This window comes from Triturus cristatus, chromosome 8 (assembly GCF_964204655.1).
Source record: "Triturus cristatus chromosome 8, aTriCri1.1, whole genome shotgun sequence".
NCBI classification, from domain to species: Eukaryota; Metazoa; Chordata; class Amphibia; order Caudata; family Salamandridae; genus Triturus; species Triturus cristatus.
In genome coordinates this window covers 1661354243-1661368673 of record NC_140591.1, presented here as the reverse complement: position 1 = coordinate 1661368673, position 14431 = coordinate 1661354243, and the positions used below count along the sequence as shown (strand labels likewise).

The following is a 14431-nucleotide window of genomic DNA, read 5'->3' as shown; positions in this document are numbered from 1 at the left end:
TGAATGTTAGATGTCAAGTGAGTCCTGATACTGAATGTTAGATGTCAAGTGAGTCCTGATACTGAATATTAGATGTCAAGTGAGTCCTGATACTGAATGTTAGATCTCATGTGAGTCCTGATACTGAATGTTAGATGTCAAGTGAGTCCTGATACTGAATGTTAGATGTCAAGTGAGTCCTGATACTGAATGTTAGATGTCAAGTGAGTCCTGATACTGAATATTAGATGTCAAGTGAGTCCTGATACTGAATGTTAGATGTCAAGTGAGTCCTGATACTGAATATTAGATGTCAAGTGAGTCCTGATACTGAATGTTAGATGTCAAGTGAGTCCTGATACTGAATGTTAGATGTCAAGTGAGTCCTGATACTGAATATTAGATGTCAAGTGAGTCCTGATACTGAATATTAGATGTCAAGTGAGACCTGATACTGAATATTAGATGTCAAGTGAGTCCTGATACTGAATGTTAGATGTCAAGTGAGTCCTGATACTGAATATTAGATGTCAAGTGAGTCCTGATACTGAATATTAGATGTCAAGTGAGTCCTGATACTGAATGTTAGATGTCAAGTGAGTCCTGATAATGAATGTTAGATGTCATGTTAATTCTGACATTGAATATTAGATGTCAAGTGAGCCATGATACTTAATGTTAGATGTCAAGTGAGTCCTGATAATGAATGTTAGATGTCAAGTGAGTCCTGATACTGAATATTAGATGTCAAGTGAGTCCTGATACTGAATGTTAGATGTCAAGTGAGTCCTGATACTGAATATTAGATGTCAAGTGAGTCCTGATACTGAATGTTAGATGTCAAGTGAGTCCTGATACTGAATATTAGATGTCAAGTGAGTCCTGATACTGAATGTTAGATGTCAAGTGAGTCCTGATACTGAATATTAGATGTCAAGTGAGTCCTGATACTGAATATTAGATGTCAAGTGAGTCCTGATACTGAATATTAGATGTCAAGTGAATCCTGATACTGAATGTTAGATGTCAAGTGAGTCCTGATACTGAATATTAGATGTCAAGTGAGTCCTGATACTGAATATTAGATGTCAAGTGAGTCCTGATACTGAATATTAGATGTCAAGTGAGTCCTGATACTGAATGTTAGATGTCAAGTGAGTCCTGATAATGAATGTTAGATGTCATGTTAATTCTGACATTGAATATTAGATGTCAAGTGAGCCCTGATACTGAATGTTAGATGTCATGTTAATCCTGACATTGAATATTAGATGTCAAGTGAGCCATGATACTTAATGTTAGATGTCATGTTAATCCTGACATTGAATATTAGATGTCATGGGAGAGCTGATACTGATTGATGGATGTGAAGTGAGTCTTGATCTTGAATTTTAGACGTCACATCAGTCCTCATACTGAATGCCAGACGTCATGTGGGTCCTGTCATTGAATGTTAGAGGCATGTGAGCCTTGATGCAGAATGATAGATGCCATTTTAGTCCTGATGCTGAATGTCAGAATGTGACTCGCACAACACAACATCAATGTGTAAGAATGCCGCTGTTCTCATCTTCAGCCAGATTTATGCATATTAATTTCTGATGTAATTTCCCAGTACATAGAAGATTTTGATTGTGGTGGGTCAAATACCTCAGTCCATTAATTGTTGTGTTGGGCATCACTAGTTGGGTGTAAATCTCAGCTGACTGCCTGAACATCATCTGGTATCATGAACATTGGTAAAACCTTGTGACCTGACATGGTTTCATGTTTTCTTATGTGAGTTCCCATAGTATAAACCGAGCAGCGCTGCCAATATCCTTTCACATTCTGTCTGCACTTGGTGTTTGGTAAACTAAAATCCATACTTGCTCATAGGAGGACTTGGCCCCTTTCCACCCCCATACTATGGGACGCAAGCACATTTAATGATGTTAACCTAGTGGTAAAGCCCCTTTGCCACCCAAGAAGGAATTCAACACGTATTTGGTAATCTAGTGGTGCACTATTTGCAGGACTTCAGGAGAAGCCTTTTGTGGGATTGGTCCTGGTTCTGAGTAGTTTTCATCAAATGTTCCTGCTCTAAGACATTCTATATAATGGACTTGAACTCTTGTGAACTGTGAACATTTGAAGTCATTTCCTCAGTCACTTTTTCTTGCCTCATCCATGCACAAAGAGCTTGTATTTATTTATATTTACATTGAATTATTGCAGGATATCTTTAATTAGATTAAAGCAATATCACCCATTCTTCACCAACAGTGGTTTGGAGTCATTTTTAGGTCTCGCCTGATTCAGCGCTTGCGCTGATCTGGCCGAGACATTTTGTAAAGAGGCTTTTTCAAAGTGCTGCCGTGGCCTAAAGCTACAGTGCACGTGAACGTGCATGCGCGCCCTCCGTTGCACGCGATCGTAATCGCGATTGCGATCACTTTCACTTTCGGGGCCGCGTCACAGCCTCCTCCTGCTGAGCTTTAATTCACGTGCATTTCTTTTGTTGTGTACTCGGCACCCAAACAGTGTTTCCTTTTTTTTTAATTGAAATTGACAACACAGGCGCCGTTGTTGTCAATTTCAATTAAAAATAATGTTTGCGTGCCGAGTACACATCAAAAGAAATGCGCGAGTGCGCCACATTAAGGCTATAGTATCCATCAGCTGCTTGTTTTTTTTTTTTTTTTTGTCTCCGCGTCTCTATTCGGGATAAACTTCTCTGGTGGGCACAGCTCCATTGTGCCTCTGTGCCCTTGTATTCACTGTGTAAGTCGACGCTTCGGACATGTTTTAACAAAATTCAGATGTTCTCCCCCGCATTACAAGTTGACGATTGGCTTCCATTTAATCTTTTTTGAGTAAACCTTCCACTGTTGCTTTCAATGTTGTACTACGTACATGTGTACGAGAAAGAAAAAAAGTTGGCACTGTTCTGTTATGCTGGGTGGCGGGTGTACTTTACGCTTGTGTGAGGGAAGTTTGTACAGATGCAGACAGTCTATGATGATGCTGAGGAGAGCAGGCGCTTATTCTGTTCTGAGACTTGCTGAGGATTGACAAGAACGTTTCCGATCTACCAAAGCCAGTTTGTTTGAGGAAAATATGCATTTTTTTATTATTCAATACTGTCCTGATGTAAAAAAATCCTAATGCTGTCCAGCTACTACTGTGAAGCTGAAGTCTCGATGTAAATGTCATTATTACAATTGGATTAGTCATTCTACCAGTGTGACTGTCTCGAGCTGCCTAGAGTTGATGTATACTTTATTTTTATTCTCTTTTCCGAGTTTTAGTTTGCCCCGATTCCTCGGCTAACAAAATGCAGTGCCTCCGGATAGTCGTTTTTTTCCGCCTTTAGTATGAGTGGTGAAGAGCCTGCAGACACAGTGGCGGCCGCCGGCCACAGCCTCCTCCTGCTGAGCTTTAATTCACGTGCATTTCTTTTGTTGTGTACTCGGCACCCAAACAGTGTTTTCTTTTTTTTATTGAAATTGACAACACAGGCGCCGTTGTTGTCAATTTCAATTAAAAATAATGTTTGCGTGCCGAGTACACATCAAAAGAAATGCGCGAGTGCGCCACATTAAGGCTAAAGTATCCATCAGCTGCTTGTTTTTTTTTTTTTTGTCTGCGCGTCTCTATTCGGGATCCTCTACTCCTTCCATAATTTCCATACATCCGTGGCTGTGCCCTCCACCATAAACTCTCACTAATAAAGCACAAACTTGAGTTTGCTGAGACACAGAATCTAGACATAGTCTTCATTACAGAGAGTTGGCCGGGTATAGCGTCCAAACCAGAGCTGGTTCAAGCGCTGCATATCAGCTACAACCATTTTTAAAGTAAACAGGATGGGAAACAAGCATATGCAATGCAATAGGTCTCACATTTGCGAAATTTTAAGCAATTGGCATTGTAAATGACAATGCCTTTTATTTATCTGTTTTAAAAACTAACACATATATAAAAGGTTTGTCATTTACAATGCCAGTAGCTCAAAGTCTCGCAAATGCGAGACCTATTGCATTGCAAATGCTTGTTAGATGTGGAACAGTGATGGAACTGGAGGCTGCAACTAGTTGACGTGGCATAACCAGGCTTGTGCCTTTCATAATGGAGGTTTTGGCAGAATCATGACCTGAGATTGTGAGTTCTGTCTTACATCTCATTTTTTTTAAGTCTGGGCGGTGAACTCCGCTTGCGGAGTTTGCAGAGTTTTCCACCCTCCGCGTTACGCAGAGATCACGGAGTTCTGAAAAACTCCGATTCGCGTTGCAAAGTGCCGTTTTTTTCCTCGCTCGCATTCGGCAAAGTCATGTTGGAGAGCGGAAGCGAGAAAAATCCACCTCCCGGTGAGATTTTTCCTCGTTCGCAATCGTCCACATCAAGTTAGCAAGCACAAGCATGGAAAATCAACCTCCCGGCCAGATTTCTCAGCGTGGGCGGCCAGATTTCTGATTGCGAGTGGTCGCGTATGCTCGCGACCGCTCCCGTTAAGAAACCGTCTGTTCACGTTGCGAAAGCTGCAGCTCGAGTAAAAATCTACTCGAGCAGCAGAAAGGAAGCTGCACCTGCTTGAACTGTGCATGATGCCATTCGTGATGATTGCACAGTGAGGACAAGCACCTGGCACTGAAAATCACCGTTAACGGCATTTATCTAATGCACTCCGCTGCTTGCAGAGCTCTGCGTATCGCGGCAGAGGTTTTTTTGCACTTCAGAACTCCGCAAACTCCACCCAGGCTTAATTTTTTTATCCTCTCCTTCTAGAGTAGATTCATAGTTTTATAATGTCACTGGAAGGGCAAGATGAAAAAATAAAGGTAAACACAATGTAGTATTGCATTGTAATGTTATAAACATTTTAAAATTGAGAGGGCGTGTGAAATTTAAATTTCAGTGCTTTTCATGGTGCGGGCGCCGTATATCTTAGGAGGCGGGTACAACATTATGCGTCACAAAGGTGGTCCTCAGTGCAGTCTCTGATGTCCATCCCTAAGTTTACCCACTCTCGTGTGGGCGATCGCTCCTTTCAAGTGCTGGCTGCCAGCTCATGGAACTGTCTGCCTCTACCCCTTAGGCAGGCTCAGGATCTGCTTACTTTCAGGAGACAGCTAAAAAACTGGCTTTTCCAGCAATGGTTTTTCCCTTTTCTTTCCAGCTTCGGGCTCTGGTGCCTGTCTTCTGTGGTCCTTTCAGTGCGGGGACTATCTGAATCATTTTTACTTTTCTTTCCAGGGAAGCCCCTCAGAGTCTCCTGGAAGAGCTTTCAAGGTTTCTCTGCTGTTACTGGCAATGGTGCCCCCTCACTCAAAAACCTGCCTCTGGTGAAAAAGCTGGGAGTGGTGCCAAGGCGGAGACTCCTAAAAATTTTTAAATTATTATAATGGTAGCTTCCAGGCTGATTCTTAACATCCTGAAGTATCCAGTCGGCCAGGGAAGGGATTTGAGCCTTTCACTGGCTCCACATCAGAAAGTGAATTTCCTTCAAGGTCCTGAATATGGTATTTAAGGCTATACATAGCAAAGGCTTATCAAATTTAAAAACCATGTTTCAGTGGAACACTCCAGGGAGGACTTTGAGATCTTCCTCCCTGAAAAAACTGGTTTTTCCTAGATGTCACAGGTCCAGATGGGGCGTTCGCTCCTTTTCTGTGGCAGCCAACAAACTCTGGAACTCCTTGCTTCCCTCCATTTCTAAGGCAGACTCTCTTCCGGTCTTTAGGAAGATTCTGGAAACCTGGCTATTTGCTTCCTAGTTGGATGTAGGCATTTTTTTCTCCTCCCTGTCCGCTCAGTACCTTGAGACCCTTGGGTATAGGTGCACTTTTTCAATATTATACTATCCTATCCTAAAATCACTTACTAATGTTTGAGCCTTCCTTATTGTGCTATTCACCTCATTGGCCTTGTATTGCAAGATAAACTCTCTAACCATCAACATTGCAAAAACCAAGGTGATGATGGTCTCAAGACTACAAGCAAGAAAAGGTTTCAGGCACATTGAAGGAAAATATATAGAGGTAGTGGCCACATACAAGTATTTGGGAGTCTGGATAAACCACAGGGGAAGATTGGTGCCGCATAGCACAGCAATGCAAGGAGTGGCCCACTGCTTAGAGGAGGCATTCTCAAGAGCAAGGAAATCCTTGAGTACGCCGGACTTATCACCACTAATTCATGTAATGGGTGGCAACTTTTTGCTGACAGTGGCCTACGGGGCGATGAATTTTAAAGACAAAACGTTCATATGGTTAGACAGAGCGCAATCAGGCTGCTTCCACAGAGTGCTTTATCTCCCAAACTCGACCTCTCATGCTCAAATCTGTATGGAATTCAACCTGTCATCTCAACAGTGGACCTTGAAAGAAAGATTTGTAGCTTACTGTCTGAAAACTAAACATGCCCAAGACCTTACTTTAAAGAGCCATATTTGGTCTCTGATAAATAACTCAGGGTCCACCTGGAACACATTTTTTAAGCCCTGTCCAGATGTACCGGAAGCCTTTGAAATTTGGTCAAGCACTCTACCCATGGGTGTGGCCGCAAAATTGTTAACTAAACAAGCAAAGATAATTTCAGCTGAACTCAGTACACTAGCCCTGAAAAACCTCTCCCACAGTAGGTGGCCGTCAAAACTTTATGACTGCAGAACCTTAGCTCACTATTTAACATTCCCCCTAAGTCAACAGTGAAACGCCACTTAATGAGACTACGATCTGGACTAATCCCTCTGATGGCATAGAAGTATGGCCAGAGGTACAAGGAAGGCACGGACCCCAAGGGCCGCTTATGTAGTAGAGGGGAAGAAACCTTATTTCACGTTCTATGTGTCTGCAAGATCCTGTGCCCTCTGCAAATTGTCTGGCTGCGTCCAATCTGGTGCACTCTCAATGTACGGAAATGCCAAGAGACCACGGAGGAGTGCATGAATGGCAACTCTCCCCAGCTGGCTGCCTGCTTTGTAAAATTCATGACTGCAATAAAATCTTTGGCAAACATTCTTTTTATTATCTTTTTTGTTAAAATTGCAATGATTTTAAGTAATTGTGCAATAAAATCTATCTATCCATCTATCTATCTATCTATCTATCTATCTATCTATCTATCTATCTATCTATCTATCTATCTATCTATCTATCTATCTATCTATCTATCTATCTATCTATCTATCTATCTATCTATCTATCTATCTATCTATCCATCTATCTGTCTCCGGTGAAAAAGCAGGGAGTGGTGCTAAGGCGGAAACTCCTAAAGATGTTTAAATGCTTATAATGGTAGCAAGATCTCGTGGTAATGTTTGAGCCTTCCTTATTGTGTTATTTGACCTCACATGAATGGGCAGAGTGCACTGAGGAGAGGGGTAATATCTATTACTACTTGGACTTAACTGAGTTCTACATCTCCCTTGGCAGTGAGCTGCTTTGGAGTCAGGGCGTGAGGTCCTGCTTCTGATCTTGACTCCCAACACCAGTGGTAATATATCTACCTGGTTTAGTTCCCACCTTCTCTTACTTTCTTCTAGGGAAGATTGGCGTTATCAGAATAAAAGTACTATCCATGTTTATTTATTTGGAATGCCTACCGGACCAATATCACAACTGTGAAATCTGATGCCAGTGGTACACTACCCCTTCTGACAATCCCTTGTACTGTCCCAGTGTACAGCTGACCCAGAGGTGTCTCTGCTGAAGATGTGTTGTCAGATGGATCCATGGAGTCTTCCTCCCACAGCCTTCCCTTACCTTCACTACACTCTCCCCAAGGCCAGTGGTACACTGCCCACTCTGACATTCCCTTGACTTGTCCCAATGTGCAGCTCGCACAAATAGACAAACCCAGAATTGCCTCTACTCACCTACAATACAATAGATGAAAGTGTCGCAATGGAGCATTCTGCCCACAGTCTTCGCTTACCTTCACTACACTCTTCCCAAGGCCAGCGGTGCACTGCCCACTCTGACATTCCCTTGACTTGTCCCAATGTGAAGCTGACACAAATAGACAAATCCAGAAGTGCCTCTACTCACCTACAATACAATAGATGTAAGTGTTGCCATGGAGTGTCCCGCCCACAGTCTTCGCTTACCTTCACCTCGCTCTTCCCAAGGCCAGTGGTGCACTGCCAACTCTGGCATTCTCTTGTCTTGTCCCAGTGTGCATCTCGCACAAATAGACAACCACAGAAGTGCCTCTACTCACCTACAATACAATAGATGTAAGTGTTGCCATGGAGTGTCCCGCCCACAGTCTTCGCTTACCTTCACCTCGCTCTTCCCAAGGCCAGTGAAAGTGAGGTCTCCGTAGGCATCTGTTGGCACCTCCTGGATGGCCTTCTCTGGATTCCATTCCAAATCACCCTCTGACAGAAGCTCCTCGTGATCCTCTTGATGCTCATCTCGCCTGTAGCCGCAGCCGCAGACTTCCTTTCTACACGAGGAGACAAGGTTTAAAGCAGGAACACTAACGAACCATAAGGAGTTTCAAAGTCAAGAACTGGGTAGAGTGTGAAGAACATGAGTGAACCTGCGTGATTACTCCAACCAAACAATATTCATCTTTCCCTCAATTAGCTACATGTTTTGCGCATAGTGTGACAAGACAATATCTCATCTCCTAATTTAAGACTACAAAGTGACAAATTAATTCACAATCTCTGTCTTTCAGCATACTTATGGGTCGAGTTTGTCAACTCTACCTCATTGCAGCTTTCATGAATGTTCCCTGGTCCTTTCTGCCACATCTGTTATGCAGATGTGTAGAGTGCACTATGACCCGGAAGGGCATCTTGGTGCTTCATCAATGTAGAACATGCATTCCTACGTAAGAGATTTAGGTTGTAATTTACAGTTCGACAGGGTAGAACCCCCTTGTGAAACTGTGGGGGCCCACGCCTCTAAACTCATGGTGTGCCCGCCTCATTCTGAGGCGGTCAAATCACAAGATTTCAGGAAGAACAGCCATAGCTGGCTTCACCGCTGGAAATCTCTGATTAATAGCCATTCCACAACAGAGTCATAAAGGTGGTCACAGTGTTCATCGTCCACCTTATTTCGGGGGCAAAGGTCACTAGATTTGCCTATCCAGGATGGTACGGCTTGGCAGTCCCAGAAAGGGAAGTCCATCAAAGCCCCCTTTGCACCCTGTGCATTAGGACCACTGATTTTTGTTTTTCAAGAACAAATTTCAATCTTTCAAGGTTATTAAAACAAAGAAATATTTCAAACATGACAGCCGCTCAAGAAACCTTTGAGCCTTTAGAGCAACTGCTTCTGCAGTGGCTGCTCTGAAGGTTTAGAGATTCCCAGCAGACGGGTGGCTCTTCACGAGAGGAGTGAAGGCCATAGAATCCACTGACCTGATAGGCCCTCAAAAGACCTGTTGGGAACACTGGCACTGCCTTGGACCTTAAGCAGTTCTTCCCCACCATTATGATTGCTATGTTGCACATTTTTCACAACACGCACACCTGCCAGTTACTAGAACTCTTAAAATGCTTTTGCGCATATGTGTCTGCAATGGTGGGCTTGCCTGTGAAAGATCTTCCAGTGTAAATGAGCCAGAGGCGATGATCCACAGGGCACGCACTGTTAATCCTTTATGTAACTACATGTAGCTGCACTGCCATAGCTCAAGGAAGGGTTGGGTGGTATTTGTGGCCCAATTACTTTAACCCCTTCAGCGCGGCGCGGATTTCCTTGCCACGCTGAAGTTTCCGTGCGTGGGCGGGGCCATGACGGAACGGTTCCGTCATGCGCACAGCGCAACCGACGTGCATGACGGAACCGTTCCGTCATGCGCGTCGAAGGGGTTAAGTAAGAAATATCTTTGCCTAATCAACAAGAACTCCAAAATGATGGAGTTAAAAATATCAGATAAGTAAAATAAATACATACAGTTATAGAAAGAAATAGATAAATGGTGTTAAGGGTAAGAAGAAAGGTGAAAATGGAACAGGCATAAAGGAAAGGGGGATGGGGTATGGAGGACTCACCTGCATAAATCACAAATTCATAAACATAGAGGATTATAAACGTGGGGGTTAAGGGAGCCTCCCCCATTATATAATACAGAGATATATAAAAGAAGCACTGTCACAATCAACAGGTCTGGCATTGCTATGCTAATGCAGGCAAACTGCATTAGTGTATTTCTGTGTCTACAAGCGGTGCATAGTAAAGCCAGACCTGTTGACTTTGTCAATGCTTGTTTTGTTTCAAGCAGCTTTATTATGCACCCTTATGAACGTGTGTTCAAATGCATATGTACATGTATGTGTGAACAGTATGGGTGGGAGAAAAATTCTCCTCAGGGTGGAGACTAAGCCCAGTCAATGTATATTTCAAAGTATTGGTAACAATAGGTTTGTTACCGTTGTGCTGTTAAGACAGACCTAAAAAAGTGCACATAAAGTAGAAAAATAAACGCTTTAAGATGGCTTAATACTGTCATCTACGAGCAAAAACAAAATTAATATATGGAGATAATTTACTTAATTTGATGTTTCTACTAAAAGAGAAACTTATAAATTATGACCCAAGACTAATTACCTCTCCCGATTTCTCAACATTAACTTCAAAGTAATTAATGAGGGCAGCATAAACACAGGACATCAACTAAACAGCACCACCCAAAATTCAGAAGGAGGTGTGGTCCGAAACATAAGGGTGTGCACGGCACTGTATGAAGTTGTATGCTACAATTCCTACCCTGCATCCGAAGGCTTGGCACTTCGTATGAAATTCACACATTCCTTTTTCTTTATATGTTCTGAGAACCATGAGTTTAGGGCTTTAATCTGAAAAAGAAGAGAAAACCGTGTTTTATGCAGATTTTACGTGTCTTTGATCGCCAACTCACGCCTAGAAGGAAGCCTAGGAGTAATAACCTCATCCCTGCGGATACACCACACGCTGAAGGCCCAAATAAAGCATACACTTCATAAAAATGTAATGTTTCCCCAAAAAAAGTTGGAGGGAAGTTAAAGTTGGTGTTGCTATAATACTGGGTATACGACAAAACTTAAAACAAACATTGGCAAAGCCGAGAATTTAACCCTTTTCTAATATTCTTAAACCAAGCACATTTGCCGAGTTGTCTCCTATAAATAATGTCACAAACAAAAGATCTAAAAAAAAACCAAAAAGCTATCTACAGTCAAAACTTTGTCTCCCATATCCATGGTGTTTTTTCTAGAGCAAATTAGAGCTTTGCCCTCGTACATGGAGGAGGCAAATATGAGATGGCAAGGACTGGAGTCTAAATGGATTTTCGTGGATACAAGAGTAACTGAGGCAGGACAGCGAATTAGAGACTTTCAAGATGCTTTTACAAATATAGAAGACCTACAAACTGAAGTTGCATTCCACAAAAGACATGCTAAAGACCTACAGAATAGGAATCAAAGGTATAACCTTAGAATGTATGGTCTTCCAGAAGATATTGAAAGCAAAGATCCTTTCTCTTTCTTTAAATGTTTCATATCCAAGATATTTGATTTGCCAACCCCAAAATCTTTGAATATAGAAAGAGCCTTTAGATTCAGCCCAAAATGAATTACAAGGCCCAGTGGAATTTTACACAAAATTATGTGAATAGCTAATGCCCTTGAGAATTCCCATAGAAGCCCATGTTCTGGTGTGAACATGGGCTTCTATGGGAATTCACAAGGGCATATTCCCAAGCTCATTATCGCCGCTTTAGCGGCAGTTTCCTGTCGCTAAAGCGTCAATAATTTTAACTTTGTCCTTGATAATATGGCCCTTAGAGTTTGTGCACTGTGAGGAGGCATTTAGATTCCTGAAGTTTGATACTCGCAAGCCCATTGTTTTTGCTGTATCCCGGCTTTTAATTTCAATGTGGCGCAGGTGCTGGACCTTTTTAAATCTGTTTTCACAGTCTTACATGCACTCACTGTTCCCATCTGTTAATAGATCTATGTACATTTTTTAATTATCTTAACATCTCAAAATCCAAATCTGATGATTAAATAAGTTTTTATTCTCTTCATATGTATGTGCAACTTTTTACCCTTAAGGTGGCCCTTCTTTTAATGGGAAAGATTTATATAGTTGAGAAGGAGAGTTTGTGACACGATTTACCCGGATCCACCATTTTACGGCCTCTGCAATGCACTTTATTTTTCAGATAAAGAATAAGAGTCACATTGCATTGCAATAATCACTTAACAATCAGAACAAAACGTACCTGACAGTTTCTTCACAATAGTGGTTACGATAGCATTCCGTACAGTGGTCTAGTATAGTACTTCGGCCTGCCCCAGCACGACCCCCCCCACCCCCTCCCACAATCCCACTCCCAGTTATTAGACATCATGGCCAGCAGTGCCTCCCAAGTAAAGCAATCGACTGCGTCTCGCCCGGATCATGATGCGCAGAAAAGAATCTCCGGGGCTCAGGAATTACCCCCTCAGCCACTCCCTCTGGTACTATTCCGTTGTCTGCAACCTCTGCAATGCACTTTAACGCTGTTAAAACCCAAAATATTTGTGTAGCCCCCAATGATTGTATCATTTTATATGGTTTTATGTGTAAGAAATCCTCTTGTTTGCACTTTTATGCTCCTAGTTGACCGAAATAAAGTGGAAGGAAGATTAATTAAGCAACATCTCGTAATTTCAGGAATTCTGCGTAACAAGTGTTAGGTAAAATTCCCAACATTCTACGAATTAGACTGGAGTCATTACATTTCACCCAGGTCTAGTTAGGCTATAAGCTACTCTTCACTCAAGTTGTAACCAAGGCAACTTCAAATACAAGAAAAGAGTTTTTAAATCTGAGATCAGTGCTTCAATTTCTGAATGTGGCTCAGTCTAATCATTCACTATCATTTTACTGTTACATACAAAGATAAGATGGTTAGATATGATGACTCATTCAAACTGGGTACATTTCTGGATGATTGCCTGTGAGAGGAGATGCAAACACCCAAGTCTTAATCTTCAATTATGCTCATGTTAAGATTACTATCTTCTCATGTTATGAAAGTACTGAATAGGATAAATTGTTGATAAAATAATTAGAGATTATTGTAACATTTTATCCTCTCCTTCTTCTCACAGGTTCATGTTTCTTAAACTGTCCTGCTTTTTTGCACTGGCTTCTATGTTATTGGTGTCTTGTTTAGCCGAAGTGAGGATGAATCACCTTTGTGGTTTTCCCAGTTCCACTAAAGTTTGCCCACCTAGGCATTCTTTGTAGACATTTCTGTTATGTAGTGTCTCATTTTCTGACTCTCCCCTCTCATCTTTGTTTAACCGTTTCCCGCTACTCAGGGTATCCATTTCTTCACTTATGTTTGCTGTTGTTTCAACATAGATCACATGCAAATACATTGCTACTTTTTGTTTCTATGGATATTTGTTGTAGATATAAATCTATCTATCCTCTCATCCAAGCTCATAATGTTAAGGGATTAGGCAACCCAGTAAAGCCACATAAAAAGACCGAGGGGCATATTATCAAGGGCTGGCGATAGAATTATCGGCGCTTTAGCGTCCGTTTTTGGGCAAAAAGCGGCGATAATTTTATTGCATTGTTAACAAGGACACGCTAGCGAGTGTTTCCTTGATTTAGCTCACGTTTTGTCACGACTCGCATCAATAATGAGATGCAAAGTAGGCGTGGCTGTCAAAACAACATGGGAAAATAGTGCTAAGGCAGCTTCGCGATATTAACAACGAGGCATAGCGATAATCATAATCGCGCTAACTCTGCCTTAAAGCAGGAATTTAACGTCTGCTAAATTCCTGACTAAGGCATACCTAACATGGGAGGTGGATTATGGGGTTAAGGCCACAGGGCCTTATCACCAAGCTTATCGCAGTTTTAAAAGGGACATCGCTGGTTTTCAGCGATGTTTGGCCATTTACCCGCTATCGCAGGAATATTTATCGCCGTAGCGCTAAGCATTGATAATACAGCGCTAGCTTGGCGATATATTCCAGCGCTAGCTGGCGATAATGAAAAGAGGGCTAAGCGCGCTCATCGATAATTATCGCAGGGGCTTGATATTAATATGCCCCAGAGAGTACTTTCAGATTGGTCTAGATTTAGTACGAACATTTTTTAGTTACATGAGAGACATCTTTCGGGCAGAATTGGAACCATTTTAATTTCGGATCATATCCCAGTTATCACTGGCCATAATTTAAGTCCATATCGAAAGGATAGAGGCAGATGGAGATTCAATCGTGCATTACTGATGAGCCTGTTACTCATGTCTAGATTTCAAGACTCTGCTATTGATTTCTTTGCATTTAAAGAGACATTTCTGATCAAATCATCTAAGACTTTTTAAAGCAGAAGCATGTGGTTTTATTACTAAACATATCTTGGATAAAAAGGAGAATGTGTTTGGATAAAATGAAAACTCATAACACATTAACATATCTCCTAAAAGCTGTACTGCAGAGCTCAGAATACATCTGGAA

The 14431-nt window shown here is 41.9% G+C and overlaps 1 protein-coding gene across 1 annotated transcript in view; it reads right to left on the bottom strand.

Annotated features, from left to right (window-relative positions):
* Positions 1 to 8086, bottom strand: part of LOC146808507 (transient receptor potential cation channel subfamily M member 2-like) — a 206396-nt gene extending 198310 nt beyond the window's left edge. The window contains exon 1 of the mRNA XM_085623588.1: positions 8069 to 8086. The gene's annotated coding sequence lies outside the window, so the exon portion shown is untranslated. The remainder of the gene's footprint in view (positions 1 to 8068) is intronic.
* Positions 8087 to 14431: the final 6345 nt, after the last annotated feature.